The sequence below is a fragment of the Delphinapterus leucas genome, chromosome 1 (genome assembly GCF_059928025.1).
Source record: "Delphinapterus leucas isolate spDelLeu-1000000601 "Yukka" chromosome 1, BTC_Dleu_Yukka2, whole genome shotgun sequence".
Lineage (NCBI taxonomy): Eukaryota > Metazoa > Chordata > Mammalia > Artiodactyla > Monodontidae > Delphinapterus > Delphinapterus leucas.
In genome coordinates, this window is record NC_143129.1 from 183,148,145 (window position 1) to 183,161,861 (window position 13,717).

Here is a 13,717-nt window from a genome sequence, read left to right on the forward strand (position 1 = left end):
GCAACTAAGCCCCTGCGCCACAACTACTGAGCCCGCGCTGTAGAGCCTGCAAGCCACAACTACTGAGCCCGCCTGCTACAACTACTGAAGCCCGCGTGCCTAGAGCCTGTGCTCTGCAGCAAGAGACGCCACTGCAGTGACCAGCCAGTGCACTGCAACAAAGAGTAGCCCTTGCTCGTCGCAACTAGAGAAAGCTTGCACGCAGCAGTGAAGACCCAGTGCAGCCATAAATGAATGAATGAATGAATGGAATTGTAATGGTAGGGTTCGTTTGAAAAAATAAAACCTTTCCTTGGGGGACTTCCCTGGTGGTCCAGTGGTTAAGACTCCACACTCCCAGTGCAGGGGACTCATAGTTCGATCCCTGGTCAGGGAACTAGATCCCACATGCATGCTGCAGCTAAGACCCGCTGCAGCCAAATACGTAAGTATGTTTAAAAAGTAAATAAAACCTTTCCTTGGGACTTTCCTGGCGTTCCAGTGGTTAGGACCCCGTGCTTCCACTGCAGGGGGTGCAGGTTCAATCCCTGGTTGGGGAATTAAGATCCCGCGTGCTATGCAGTGTGGCCAAAATAAATAAATAAATAATAAAACCTTTCCTTGAATTTTTCAAGCCCCTGAATCTATATGAATTAAATTTATACCTTTGTAGAATTATTTTACTAAAGCAAATGTAAAAAAATGTATTTGACATAACCCCCCAAATTCTCAATTGGATTTGTAGGTGTCATTTACTAGAGGTCATCCTTTCTAGATAATGGTGACATGGTGATTTCTAACAGTAACGATAAAGGATCAGTTGTAGGCTTCCTCTTCAAACTGTTATATAGGATACGCTGATTGCTAAGGCAGTGCTTCCCTAAGGATGTTACATGGATAGGTGTTACTTGGTAAAAGGTGACTGTTGGTCACCTAAGTTTGGGAAATGCTGTTAGACAGGTTTCATTACTGTAGGACTTCTCAGAACCTTTAGCGCAGTCGTGCATGTTGAAGAATCGCTGCGCGGGGGCATAATCCGCATTTATCCAGGTGGTTGACCATGGGCCCTTCCTGGAGCGCGTTGTGGCACTCGTGTTCCATAGGACACACTTTGGGAGACGCTGCTCCAGACTGTCCCCCCACCCACTGTAATGCAATTTAGTACAAAAAAGAAAAAGTTAAAATGACCGAAAATACTGCCTTTGAGATCCTTAGTCTTAACACTTTTGTACATATCTCTGGGTTTTTTTCCCCATTGTAAAAATTTACCTACGTAGCCAAAGTTTTAAACAAAATGAGTTTATTTTATTCAGAGTGTTTCATAACTCTCTCAGTGTCATTCATTAAACATTTGTCCTGGGTATGGTGGGTATAATAATCCATTAGAGGGGTATAGTGCGATCTATTTAACTAGTCCTTTAGGATTTCCAGACTGTTTAGACTCAGGATCCCCATGCTCTCAGAAATTACTGAGGACCTCAAAGAGCTTGTGTTTATGTGGGTTTTATCTATCAATATTACTCTATTAGAAATTAAACTGAGAACCTATTAAAATATTTAATTATTAATTTAAAGTAGCAGTAATAACTCATTAGATGGTAACAACGTATTTTTGATTAAAAATAACAACATATTCCAAAACAAAAAACAATTTAGTAAGAAGATTGGCATTGCTTTACATTTTTGTTATCTCTTAATGTGGGCTTAAGAGAAGGCGGTGGGATTCTTTTTGTTTTTTTTGGTGGGGGCTGTGTTGGGTCTGCGTTGCTGCGCACGGGCTTTTCTGTAATTGTGGCGAGCGGGGGCTACTCTTCATTGTGGTGCACGGGCTTCTCATTGCGGTGGCTTCTCTTGTTGCAGAGCACCTGATCTAGGCGCCTGGGCTTCAGTAGTTGCAGCACGTGGGCTCAGTAGTTGTGGCTCGCGGGCTCTAGAGCGCAGGCTCAGTAGTTGTGGCACACGGGCTTAGTTGCTCCGCGGCATGTGGGATCTTCTTGGACCAGGGATTGAACCCGTGTCCCCTGCATTGGCAGGCGGATTCTTAACCACAGGCAGTGGGATTCTGCGTTCAACCTGTTGCTGCCTGATGATTGGTTGAAGTAGGTGAAGAAAATCTGGCCTCACAAAGACATGTAGCTGGAAAAGGGAGGCTTGGGGACCGCCCCCCACCTCCCCGCAAGAGTCTTCAGACCACATTCTGATAACTGCTGCTCTAGGGCAGTGGTTGATGGCAGTGTCAAAATACAGTTGGGGAATATGTCAACAGTATTTTCCTTCTAAATAATACTTGAAGCAGCAAAGCAAAGCTTGCAAATGATGTACTTAAAAAAGGAGAGTAATGAGAGTTAATTCACTTATTCCTATAACCCTGTCTCTTATTTGCGTTGTCACTTGCTTTCTTGAGTGCGGAAGATGGGATTGGAGTTACAGCCCTCATTATAGACCTGGATTTGCCTATTGTGTGCAGCACATTCCACAGCCAGTGAGGGACTCTTATAAGTGGGCAGTCAGTATTGAATCAGCATCTTGTGTGCCTGTGGATTATTATGTTGGTTTTCTTTTTAATTTCACTGTAGGACACGTTTTTAATGAGGGAAAAGGCAAGAAGAGGTGACAAAGTATAAGTTAAAATCAGATTTATTTGGGCTTTTTCTTTGGTAGTGTACAATTACTCATTAGTATATTCTGTAGGATGAGATCTGGGGAAAAATTGTCTTTTAAAAGAAAATTCAATACTTAAAAAAAGAGATTACTATCTTTGTTTTTCCTCACATTATGGCCCTTTTGAGACCTTTAAGTGGCTGATTTTATGGTAAAAATGTTTTTTATAACTACCACAATAGAAGAAGTCTGATTTATTTTGCTGAAAAATCTTTTGGTGTTTTCTCAGAATCTGGAGTAAGTTGTGCATGGGCATGTACGTGTCCTGTTTGTCTTGGTGGGGAATGGTGGTTTGTTTGTTTTTGCATTTCCCTTGGTGACCAGGGAGCTAGTTCTCAGCTAGACTACATTCCATCAATTCGGTTTCCTCTTGAGAGGTCGCCTCCCCTTTTATGATAAAGTCCTTTACTTTTAAAATCCGGCAATTTGTCTTCCCACTTAAATAATGTCTGGTTACTTGACTATCATTGCATTAGAACGTTCAGTACTTTTAAACCACTAAATTTTAAAAAATCTCCTAGTCCATCTTAAAAAATCAGTTTCTGCATTAATATGGCTAGAATTCTAGAAGGTATTTTAGAAATCTAATTTCATTTCGTTTAATCAACCCATTTTACCATAGAGGAAATAAGTGAAGTTGTTATTGTCAGTATGATATTTTTATAGCTCAGAATGTGAAAAGTAGGAAACATAGTGGAGACCAGCCAAGAGTATCTTTAACCCTGTTTCTTTCTATAATAAATAATATTCAGAAAGCATAAATTTGGGTGATTTGTTATGAACCTTTCGAGTGCAGTTGAGTCAGGGTAGATGATAAAGTTGGAGTAGAGTTTTAAAAATTCTGAAGAAAGGGTACATTGTATTGACCAAGTTACATTTTTAAGTTTTGTATCACTTTTTTATGCAAATGTCTCAGAAATCTGCACACTGTGCTGGAATCAGTTTCGGATTTGACAGGAGCTTTAGAAACGATCTCGTGCAGCTTTGGATGTGATCCTCTCTGAGCCCTGACATCAGTTGACCAGTCCCCCGCTGGAACTCATCTAATCGGGGAACTCCTTCCATTTTGGAGGGCAGCCTTCATTGTCAGAAAGACCTTGGTGTTGGTTCTGCCTCTGGATCCCCACAGAATAAGCGCTGGCACCCTAGGAGTGTCGTGGAATGGCGAAGAACGTGGATTCTCTAGCCAACTCTCGTTCGCATCCCAGCTCTGCTGTTCCCTTATTTGCCTTTTACAGAGGAAGACACTCAGGCACACAGAGATCAAGGAGCCTGTTGGTGTTTATATGTTTAACCCTTATATGAAGATTAAACAGATTTTGTCAGTGTTTAGAACACTAGAGTATACCTTACGTGTTTGCTGTTTTATTAACTCAGATCCATAGAACTCTCCCCTCCCTTTTTAAAACTTGAGGTGAAATTCCCACAGGATAAAATGAACATAGCATTTTTAAAAATTAATAAACTTTTTTGGTTATATTTTAATGGACGCAAAGAGAATGTATAACAAGTGTGCCACGTGGAGAGTTAACAGTGGCCTTGCAGATAAGCCTAGAGGTTTTTGGCACCCTGAACTCCAACCTGAATAGCATTTGATATAAAATAAATGAAGTCAGCCTTCTTCAGTATTGACCCAACCTAAGTGATTATTATTACTGCATCTCATTAGCCTTCAGTTGAGCCAGAAAGTCTCTTCTGCCTGAATGTTTGAGTCTGGAACCCTTCCCTTTTAGCCTTAACTCACAACCTGAATGTATCTCTATTCATTGTCTGCTCCAGAGCTTCTTGAACTTTCTCTGTTCACAGTACCTTGGGTGCATCAGTAACCTTTTCACAGAGCCTTCAGGCTAAAAAGAAATGCCCAGCAATTCTGTTTAATTAACTCCTTAGGTCCAAACAGCTTAATATTTATATCCTAACATCTTAAGATTTATATCCTAATAACTTAGTAGCTGTTTAAAAAACACAAAGAAATTGAAAGAAAAAATAATATAATAATACTTTTAATTCATCTTAAAATAATCACAGGAACTTACTCATGGGATATGAGCTCCTGTTGAGCACAGCAACGACTTCTCAAAGCTTGAAATAAGGTCGGACATGGATGCCCTCTTTTCTATTCCATGTTGATTTTCACAGGCCACTTCCTTGGGTCACAGCAACTGCTAAAAACTCAGCCTTGCAAAGCTGTGACACCATAAAAAGGAATGCATTGCAGTCTAATGTTGAGCTGTGAACTACCTCGAACTAGCAGTTTGTCTGGTACCTGACAGACTCAAAGTATCACTTGTTGCCTTCAAATTTAAAATAACCTATGTCTCCCCTGTACGTTTGCAGGGACGCCTTGGTGCATAAGTTTAGGGAACATGGATCTACTTAGAAGCACAGAATTAATTAAATGCTAAGATGCTTCGAGAATCCACTGCATTCAAAAAAATAATAAAAATTAATAAACTATATATTTTAGAACAGTTTTAGGTTCATAGAAAAATTGAATGGAAAGTACAGAGAGTTTCCTTATACCCCAGTCCCCATACATGTACAGCCTCCCCCATTATTAATGTCCTGCACCATAGGGTATGTTTATTTCAATTGAGGAACATTGACACAGCGTCAATGTCCGTAGTTTAAGGTTCACTCTTAGTGTTGTGCATTCTGTGATTTTTGACAAATGTATAATGACGTGTATCTACCATTGTAGTATCATACAAAGTAATTTCACTGCCCTAAATCTTCTGTGCTCATCTGTTCATCCCTCCATCCCCTTGAACTCCTAGTGACCACTGATCCTTTTACTGTCTCCGTAGTTTGGTTTTTTTTTTTAAGAGAAAGTTTTTATTTATTTATTTATTTATTTGCGCTGCATCTTAGTTGAGGCACGTGGGCTCCTTAGTTGTGCCTCACCAGCTCCTTAGTTGCAGCACGCGAACTCTTAATTGCAGCATGCATGTGGGATGTAATTTCCCAACCAGGGATCGAACCCGTGCCTCCCACAGTGGAAGCTCAGAGCCCTAACCACTGGACCGCCAGGGAAGTCCCATCCTTAGTTTTGCTTTTTTCCAGAATGTCCTATAGCTGGAATTGTACAGCATGTAGCCTTTTCATATTGGCTTCTGTCACTCAGTAATGCATTTAAGTTTCCCCCATGTCTTTTCATGGCTTGATAGCTCATTTCTGTTTAGTACTGAGTAATATTCCATTGTCTGGATGTACCACAGTTTATTTGTCCATTCGCCTACTGAAGCACGTCTTGGTTGCTTCCAGGTTTGGGGCAGTTATGGATAAAGCTGCTATAAACATCCGTGTGCAGGTTTTTGTGTGGACCTAAGTTTTCCACTCATTTGGGTAAATACCAAGGAGCACGATTGCTGGATCACATGATAAACACATGTTTAGTTTTATAAGAAGCTGCCAAGCTCTCTTGCAAAGTGTCGGCACCATTTTGCATTCCCTCTGGCAGTGAATGACGGTTCCTGTTGTTTTACATTCTTGCCTGCATTTGGTGTTACCAGTGTTTTGGAATTTGGCCATTCTAATGGGTGTGTGGTGGTATCATGGTTGTTTTCATTTGCAATTCCTTAATGACATATGATGTTGAACATCTTTTCATTACTTTCTTTCCGTCTGTATATCTTTATTGATGAGGTGTATGTGCACATCTTTTGCCCATTTAAAAAATTGTATTGTTTGTTTTCTTATTGTTGAGTTTTAAGAGTTTTTTTGGTGTATTTTGGATAACAGTCCTTTATCAGACGTGTCTTTTGCAAATATTTTCTTTTAATTAGTGTTAACAGTATATCTGTCTCCATCCCTTTACTTTTTTTTTTTTTTTTTTAAAGCATCCAACATCTTTTTAATAACAAGGTAGGATCTGGGGTTAGTTCTTGTAGCCACGGCTGGCCCGTCGGCCTCTGGCGTGCTCGAACTTCTGGCCCTTGGAGCGTACGTAGGGTTTGGTGTGTCTATGCGGGGTTCCTGGGGCCTTGCCGAAATGCCTGCACACCTCTCGGCCCTTGGGAGGACCAGAGAGGAGGACAGTGCCACAGCTCTTGGGGGAGTCCAGGGCCAGCTGGTCAAAGGTGAGGATCTTGCCCCCGGCCTTGAGGATGAGGCTCTGGGCGCAGCTGCTCACTCGAAGAGAGCACACCTTCGGTTTGGGCACCTCCTGGACACGCACATCAACGGCTATAGTCCCCACCACCACAGCTGTTTCGCCTTCCCAACCAGGAAGCTTCATCTTCCAAATCATCTGGGAAGGGGACAGAGGTGGCCGGTTGGTGTGGCTCATGAACAACCTCTTCAGTACAACTTGATTGAAGGTCAAGTCGGTTCGTCTGGCCAGAAACCTGTACAGCTTGACCAACAGCTTTAAGTAGGTGTCCTGGCTCTTGGGCTCCTTGCGTCGAACGTTTTGGTCCTTGTGGCGGATGTCAACTCCCATGATGGCGCCTCCTCCTTAGCCAGGTCCGGAAAGCATCCCTTTACTTTTAATCTATATGTGTCTTTATATGTAAAGTGGGTTTCTTGTAGAAAACACATAGTTGGGTCTTGTTTGGTTTTTTTTTTTCCCCTAATCTGACAATCTCTTTTAATTGGTCTATTTAGACCTTTGATGTTTAAAGCGATTGTTGATATAGTTGGTTTAATATCTATCATACTTGTTACTGTTTGCTGTTTGTTGGGCTTGCTCTTTGTTCCTCTTTATGTTTTCCATGTTTTTTTGCCTTTTTTGTGGTGGTAATGAGTATTTTATATGACTCCATTTTCTCTCTCTTCTTAGCATATCAATTATACTTCTTTTTCGTACTTTTTTTCATGGTTGCCCTAGAGTTTCCACTGGATATATACAACTAATCTAAGTCCACTTTCAGATAACACTATTACTGCTTCACAGGTAGGGCAAGTACGTTTTAATGACAAAATATTCCTGATTCTTCCTTCCTATCCCTTGTATCATTGTTGTCATTGAGTCAGTTATATACATAAGCCTTCAAGAACATATATATGCACATAAGTATACAGTATCAAGTACATTGTTGCTGTTATTATTTTTAACAAACTTATGTTAGATCAATTAAGAATAAGAAAAACTAAAAATAAGAAAAATATTTTATCCTCACTTATTCATACTCCAGTGCTCTTCTTTATGTAGATCTGAGTTTCTGACATGATTTTCCTTCTTACTCACAACAGATTCCCTCAATTTTTGTTTGTCTGAGAAAGTCTTTAATTCTTCCTCAATTTTGAAGGATAATTTTGCAGGGTACAGAATTCTAGGCTGGCATTTTTTTTTTTTCCTCAACACTTTAAATATTTCACTTTGTTCTCTTCTTGCTTGTATGGGTTCTGAGAAGTCAGATGTAATTCTTATATTTGCTCCTTGGTAGGTAAGGTATTTTTCCCCACTCTGGCTTCTTTCAAGATTTTTTCTTTAACTTTGATTTTCTGCAGTTTGAATATGATATGCCTAGGTGTAGTTTTTGTTTGTTTGTTTTGCATTTATCCTGGTAGGTGTTCTCTGAGCTTCTTAGATCTGTGGTTTGGTGTCTGACATTCCTTTGAGGGCAGTTCTTTCATTGTTGCTTCGCTCTGTTCCTTCCTTCTCCTTCAGGTGTTCCCATTTATGCATATGTTATACCTCTTGTAGTTGTACAAGTTCCCACAGTTCTTGGATTTTCTGTTCTGGGTTTTTTGTTTTGTTTTGTTTTTCAGTCTCTTCTCTCTTTGCTTTTCAGTTTTGGTAGTTTCTGTTGTCATATCCTCAGGCTCAAAGAGCGTTTCCTCAGCTGTGTTCAGTCTCCTAATGAGCCCATCAGAGGCATTCTTCATTTCTGTTAGAGTTCTTGATCTCTAGCATTTCTTTTTTATTCTTAGAACTTTCATCTGTTTACATTATCCCTCTGTTCTTGCATGTTTTTCCATTAAAGCTCTTACCATATTAATCATAGTTTTGTTTTGTTTTTTAATTCCTGCTTTCCTACCATATGTGACTCTGGTTCTGATGCTTGTTCAGTCTCTTAAAAGTGTGTTTTTGCTTTTTGGTATGCCTTGTAATTTTTTTGTTTGTTTGTTTTTCCTTGTGGCTTGTGGGATCTTACTTCGCCAACCAGGGATTGAACCCAGGCCATGGCAATGAAAGCACTGAGTCCTAACCACTGGACTGCCAGGGATCCCCTGCCTTGTAATTTTTTGTTGCAAAGGTGGACATGATGTACTGGGTGGAAGGAACTGTGGTAAAGCAGCCTTCAGTGATACAGCAGTAAAGCTGTGGGAGAGTCAGTGTTCTAGAGTCCTGTGATTAGGTTCTGGTCTTTCAGTGAACCTGTGCCCTTGGTCTGTGAACTTCATCAGGGCTTCTCAGGCCCCCTTCCATCCTTAAGTGGGACAGGATAGCTAGAGTGGGCTGGATTTGTGTATTTCTCTTCCCCCAAGTAGGCTCTGATACAACCCCAGCGGGTTAGTTAGGCTCTGGTTAAATAGCTAACCTGTTGAGAAGAACAGAATGCTCTGGCTTATTTCAGAATGGTTCCTTTTCTCCTCCCCCTGCTGGAGGCACAAGGGGACTTCTCCCCTGATATTCACTGTAAGGACCTGGCAGGGCTCCTGGAGGTAAAACAAAAGTGTGGGGGACCCCGGATGACTGGGTCCCCCTGGAGGTTTTAGCCCTCAGAGTTGTCCATGGTAGCCTCCAGCCATTCATCAGTTTACAGTTTGCATTTTCCTCCCCTGGCACTGGTTTCCTGGCGGGTTCTGACCATGGGTCTCTGCTCTGGTAAGTTGTGATTCTCTGTAGCTCTGCTGTCTGTCTCTGCCATTTTGGGGGCAGCAGTTTTGCCCTGGGACCTCACTTCTCTGATGGATCTAAGAAGAGTTGTTGATGTCTCAGTTCAGCTTTTCCCTTGTTAGCATGGAGTGATGACTTTTTTTTCTTAATATATTAAACATTTAAAAAATTTTATTTTTGGCTGCATTGGGTCTTTGTTGTTGCGCGAGGGCTTTCTCTAGTTGCGGCGAGCGGGGGCTACTCTTTGTTGCGGTGCGTGGGCTTCTCGTTGTGGTGCCTTCTCGTTGCAGAGTACGGGCTCTAGGTGCGTGGGCTTCAGTAGTTGTGGCACATGGGCTCAGTAGTTGTGGCGCACGGGCTCCAGCGCGCAGGCTCAGTGGTTGTGGCGTACGGGCTTAGTTGCTCCACGGCATGTGGGATCTTCCGGGACCAGGGATTGAACCCGTGTCCCCTGCATTGGCAGGCAGATTCTTAACCACTGCGCCACCAGGGAAGCCCCAGAGTGGTGACTTCTAAGCTCCTTACATGCTGGACCAGAAACCGCGAATTCTCAACATAACATTTTAAAGTGTGTAGGTAATTCAGTGGCATATAGTATATTCACAGTGTTGTGTAGCCACCACCTCTGGGTAGTTCCAAAACATTTCATCACCCCAAAGAAAACCTTATATCCTTTAAACAGTCACTCCCCATTCACCTCTCCCCACAGTCCCTGGCAGGCACTCCTCTGCTTTCTGTCTCTATGGATTTAATTATTGTGAATATTTCATGTAAGTGGATTTAATTATTCTGAATATTTCATGAGACCTTTTATGTATGACGTCTTACACTTAACGTAATGTTTTTGAGGTTCATCCCCATTGCAGCATGTATCAGTACTCCATTCCTTTTTATGGGTGAATAATATTCCATCATATGTATATACCACATTTTGTTTATCCATTCATCTGTTGATGGACATTTTGGATTGTTTCCACCTATTAGCTGTCATGAATAGCACTGTTATGAATATGCACACATGGGTAATTGTTTGAGTACCTGTTTTAAATTCTTAGGGGTTTATACCTAGGAGTGGGATTATTGGGTCATATGGTAATTTTGTTTAATTTATTGAGGAACCACCAAACAGTGGCTGAACCATTTTGCATCCCCACCCACAAGGGGAGTTACCATCCCCTCCCCTCCCGACACCAACTTTTTATATACCAAGTTGTTCTTCATGTGATGTATTTCCAAAATCTCTCTGCCAGCCTGCCTGGTTTCTTTGTCCTTGGGTGCTCCATGGTGTAGACACCACCTTTCAGACAGGGCAGAAGGCTTAATAGAGTTCCACACACAGGAGCAGAGTTGGGGTGGCATGTAGCTAGTACCCCTTCTCCAAGCTTCTCAGCTGCCCCCTCACACCGACTTTATTAACCTGAACCCCAGGACCCCCCACTTTGGTGCTGAACCCTAACCGGATGCTCTGCACTGGTGCAGGTGTTCACATTCGTCTTCATTACACTTCTTCTTGCTGCATGTGACCCGCCTCCCCGTGCTGTCAGGTAGTTTTGAATCCTGACTCCACAGTTTCTATCTGTCCATTCTAGCTTCTTGTGGTTTTCAACTTTGATATAAAGGATGAAGAGCACCAAGCAAGAATGAGCCTTTGAAAGATGACCAGAGTCTGGTCCAGATTTCCTGGGTGCATTATTCAGTGACCCTTTGGGATGGCCATTGTAAATCCACCCACTTTTATTTCCATTCAGTTTCCATCTTGCTACTCAAAAGGAAATGAAGAGAGGCCCCCTCAGATGCCTTTTCAAGGTTTAATACACTATTGCTAGAGTTTCAAATGGGTCTTGGTAAGGAAAGTTTTTATCAAGGCACTTTGGAAATAGAAGCTGATGTTATTTTTCCAGCTTTCCTGTGACTTTCCTAATAACCCTCTCAAAAGAGAAAATGTTTAATACCTTGTTCTTGTGAATAAGGTCACCAGCTCTTTGTGATTTTTCTTTCCTTCTCTAAAGGCACAGAAACCAATCTAGAATTTTGTCCATGGTCAGTGCCAAACTCATTGAAGTATAGCTAAAAACGTCCATCTTCTTCCAATTCTTGAACCAGGTTATCATCTTTCACAGATTCCTTAAATATCAACCATAGTATGGGACTTCTCTGGCGGGCCACTGGTTAGGACTCCGCGCTTCCACTGCAGGGGACCTGGGTTTGATCCCTGGTCGGGGAACTAGGATCCCACAAGCCGTGTGGCACGGCCAAAAATTAAAAAAAAAAACAAGGTCAGCCACAGTGTAGGCTCGAAATTCTTCCCCCCCGCCCCACCGCCACCCCCGCAATTCTATCTATAAGTTTTCTCAATGTCCTGGGGTTTGAAACACCCAGAATAACTTAGGGGAATTATGTCCTTGTCGTCTTCCTTCATGTCTCATCATTATATTGATTCTGCTCTTCTTTTTTTAAAAAAATATTTATTTAACTTATTTATTACGCTGCGCCAGGTCTTAGCCGTGGCACTCGGGATCTTTTAGTTGTGGCACGTGGGATCTTGTTCCCTGACCAGGGCTCAAACCCGGGCCTCCTGCACTGGGAGTGCAGGGTCTAAACCGCTGGACCGCCAGGGAAGTCCCGATTCTGCTCTTCTTCGTGTAAATGTGCTTCTTGAGAGACTCGGTGGAAAAATAAGATTGAGCTGTTTCATTTTCTGTGTTGATCACAAAACCTTTACATTTATTTTAAATAGGGTAAGAATTCTATGGAAAAGCATTTATCTTGTTATCGTTGGTATTGTAGGAACGTAAGTTAATAAAGGAGCAAACAATCGGGGAGCAAGGACGGGATTTTTATATTTTTGCGGTCAGCTGTTGTGTTTTTTAGGCAATTCTAGTCAACTTAATGACAGTACTTTGGGTAACAGCTGTTAAGAATGTTGTATTGATAGTGAATGTCAGAAGGTCTTGAACACTGTGTGGCCTTTTCTGAACTATATATGATAAAGTTTTCCATTGTATATGAAGGTCAGGAGACTAAAAAAACACAACAGAACTTGGAAATCGCCACCGGACTATTATGTTACGATTCAGGACAGCGCCCTGTCCTATTTTAATTCAAGACAAATGTGATAACGATAAGAAGAAAGAAAAGGGCAAACCCGGCCTGTATTTTCTGGTAACATAGCAAAAAAAGGAAATTTAAGGAAATCATGACAGGTACGTTTTTGCATAACTAGATTTCTGATTGACTTGCATTGTAAGCGTTAATTGAAAAATGGATGTGTACAAATCACCAACTTGAAATGCTCTAACAGTGGTTTGGCAGTAGATTTGTTCCTGTCATGCTGTATATTTAATTCTGTAGGAAACTGCATAAAAATATATGTCCTCTGAATAACTTCCATGCACTTAAGATATGAACTGAGAGGTGTTAAAGGGCTCTGTTCCAAAAATATTTTCCTCCACCAGCTGGCAGGGTGCCTGCGTTTCTTACCTTAGTTTCTACTTTTGTATTAAATCATTGAAATCCTTGGCACAGTGCAAATGTGGCTATCTTGTCATTATCCTTCATTTGCACCCAACTCAAATTAGTTTCTCAGACTAGCAGGCCAGTCCTAGCAGGATTGTGAGAAAATGGAAAGTTGGAGCAGGTGAGTTTAGATTTGGTACAAATGAAGAGGTCAGGAAAATCTGGAAGCACACTGACGGGGGTGGCTGCGGGGTGGGGAGCGAGGCAGGTGTGTATGTTGGTAACCCTGCGTGTGCAGAAAGGCAGTGGAGTGACCTGAAGATAAAGTTCACAGTTTTGCATGGCATTGCCTGTGAAAAATGCTGTATATTACATCTCAGCGAATTAAGTCATGCATGAGATGCTTTTGCTTAAGGAGGGCTCTTGTGCTAAGACAAAACCAGTGGCCATAGGTGGTACCAGTTGTAAGTATCCTAGAAGAGCGAATCCAAAGACAGCTGCCTCCCAAAATAGCTCTCTGGGGGTGGGGATCAGGTGGGGTAGGGGTGCGTACAGAGGGCAGGAAAGCATTTAAGAGAGCAAAAGTGGAAATTGCCCAGTTTCTCTTAAAGAGAACTCTCCGAATGCCTCTATTCATGAGCCTCACGTGATTCGTTCGTTCATTGTTGGGGAGTGCAGCAGAATCTCCTGGAGAACGTCCCGTTCCAAACCTGCCCAACCCCAGGTCAGTCTGACTGGCTCAGATTCCAGGGTGCAGCCCAGGAGACAAGGTCTGGAAGATGTGGCCCGCACCCTGGTTATGGAGCACTGCTGTGGTGCATGAAGTCAGTGTATTCC

General features: G+C 42.0%; 1 protein-coding gene and 1 pseudogene across 1 annotated transcript in view; one reads left to right on the forward strand and one right to left on the reverse strand.

The window, feature by feature from the left end:
- The window catches only part of CLSTN1 (calsyntenin 1), an 87,092-nt gene that overhangs the window by 17,772 nt on the left and 55,603 nt on the right, over positions 1-13,717 (forward strand). The gene's annotated exons all lie outside the window — the stretch shown is intronic.
- Positions 5,875-7,619, reverse strand: LOC111187263 (large ribosomal subunit protein eL18 pseudogene; annotated as a pseudogene).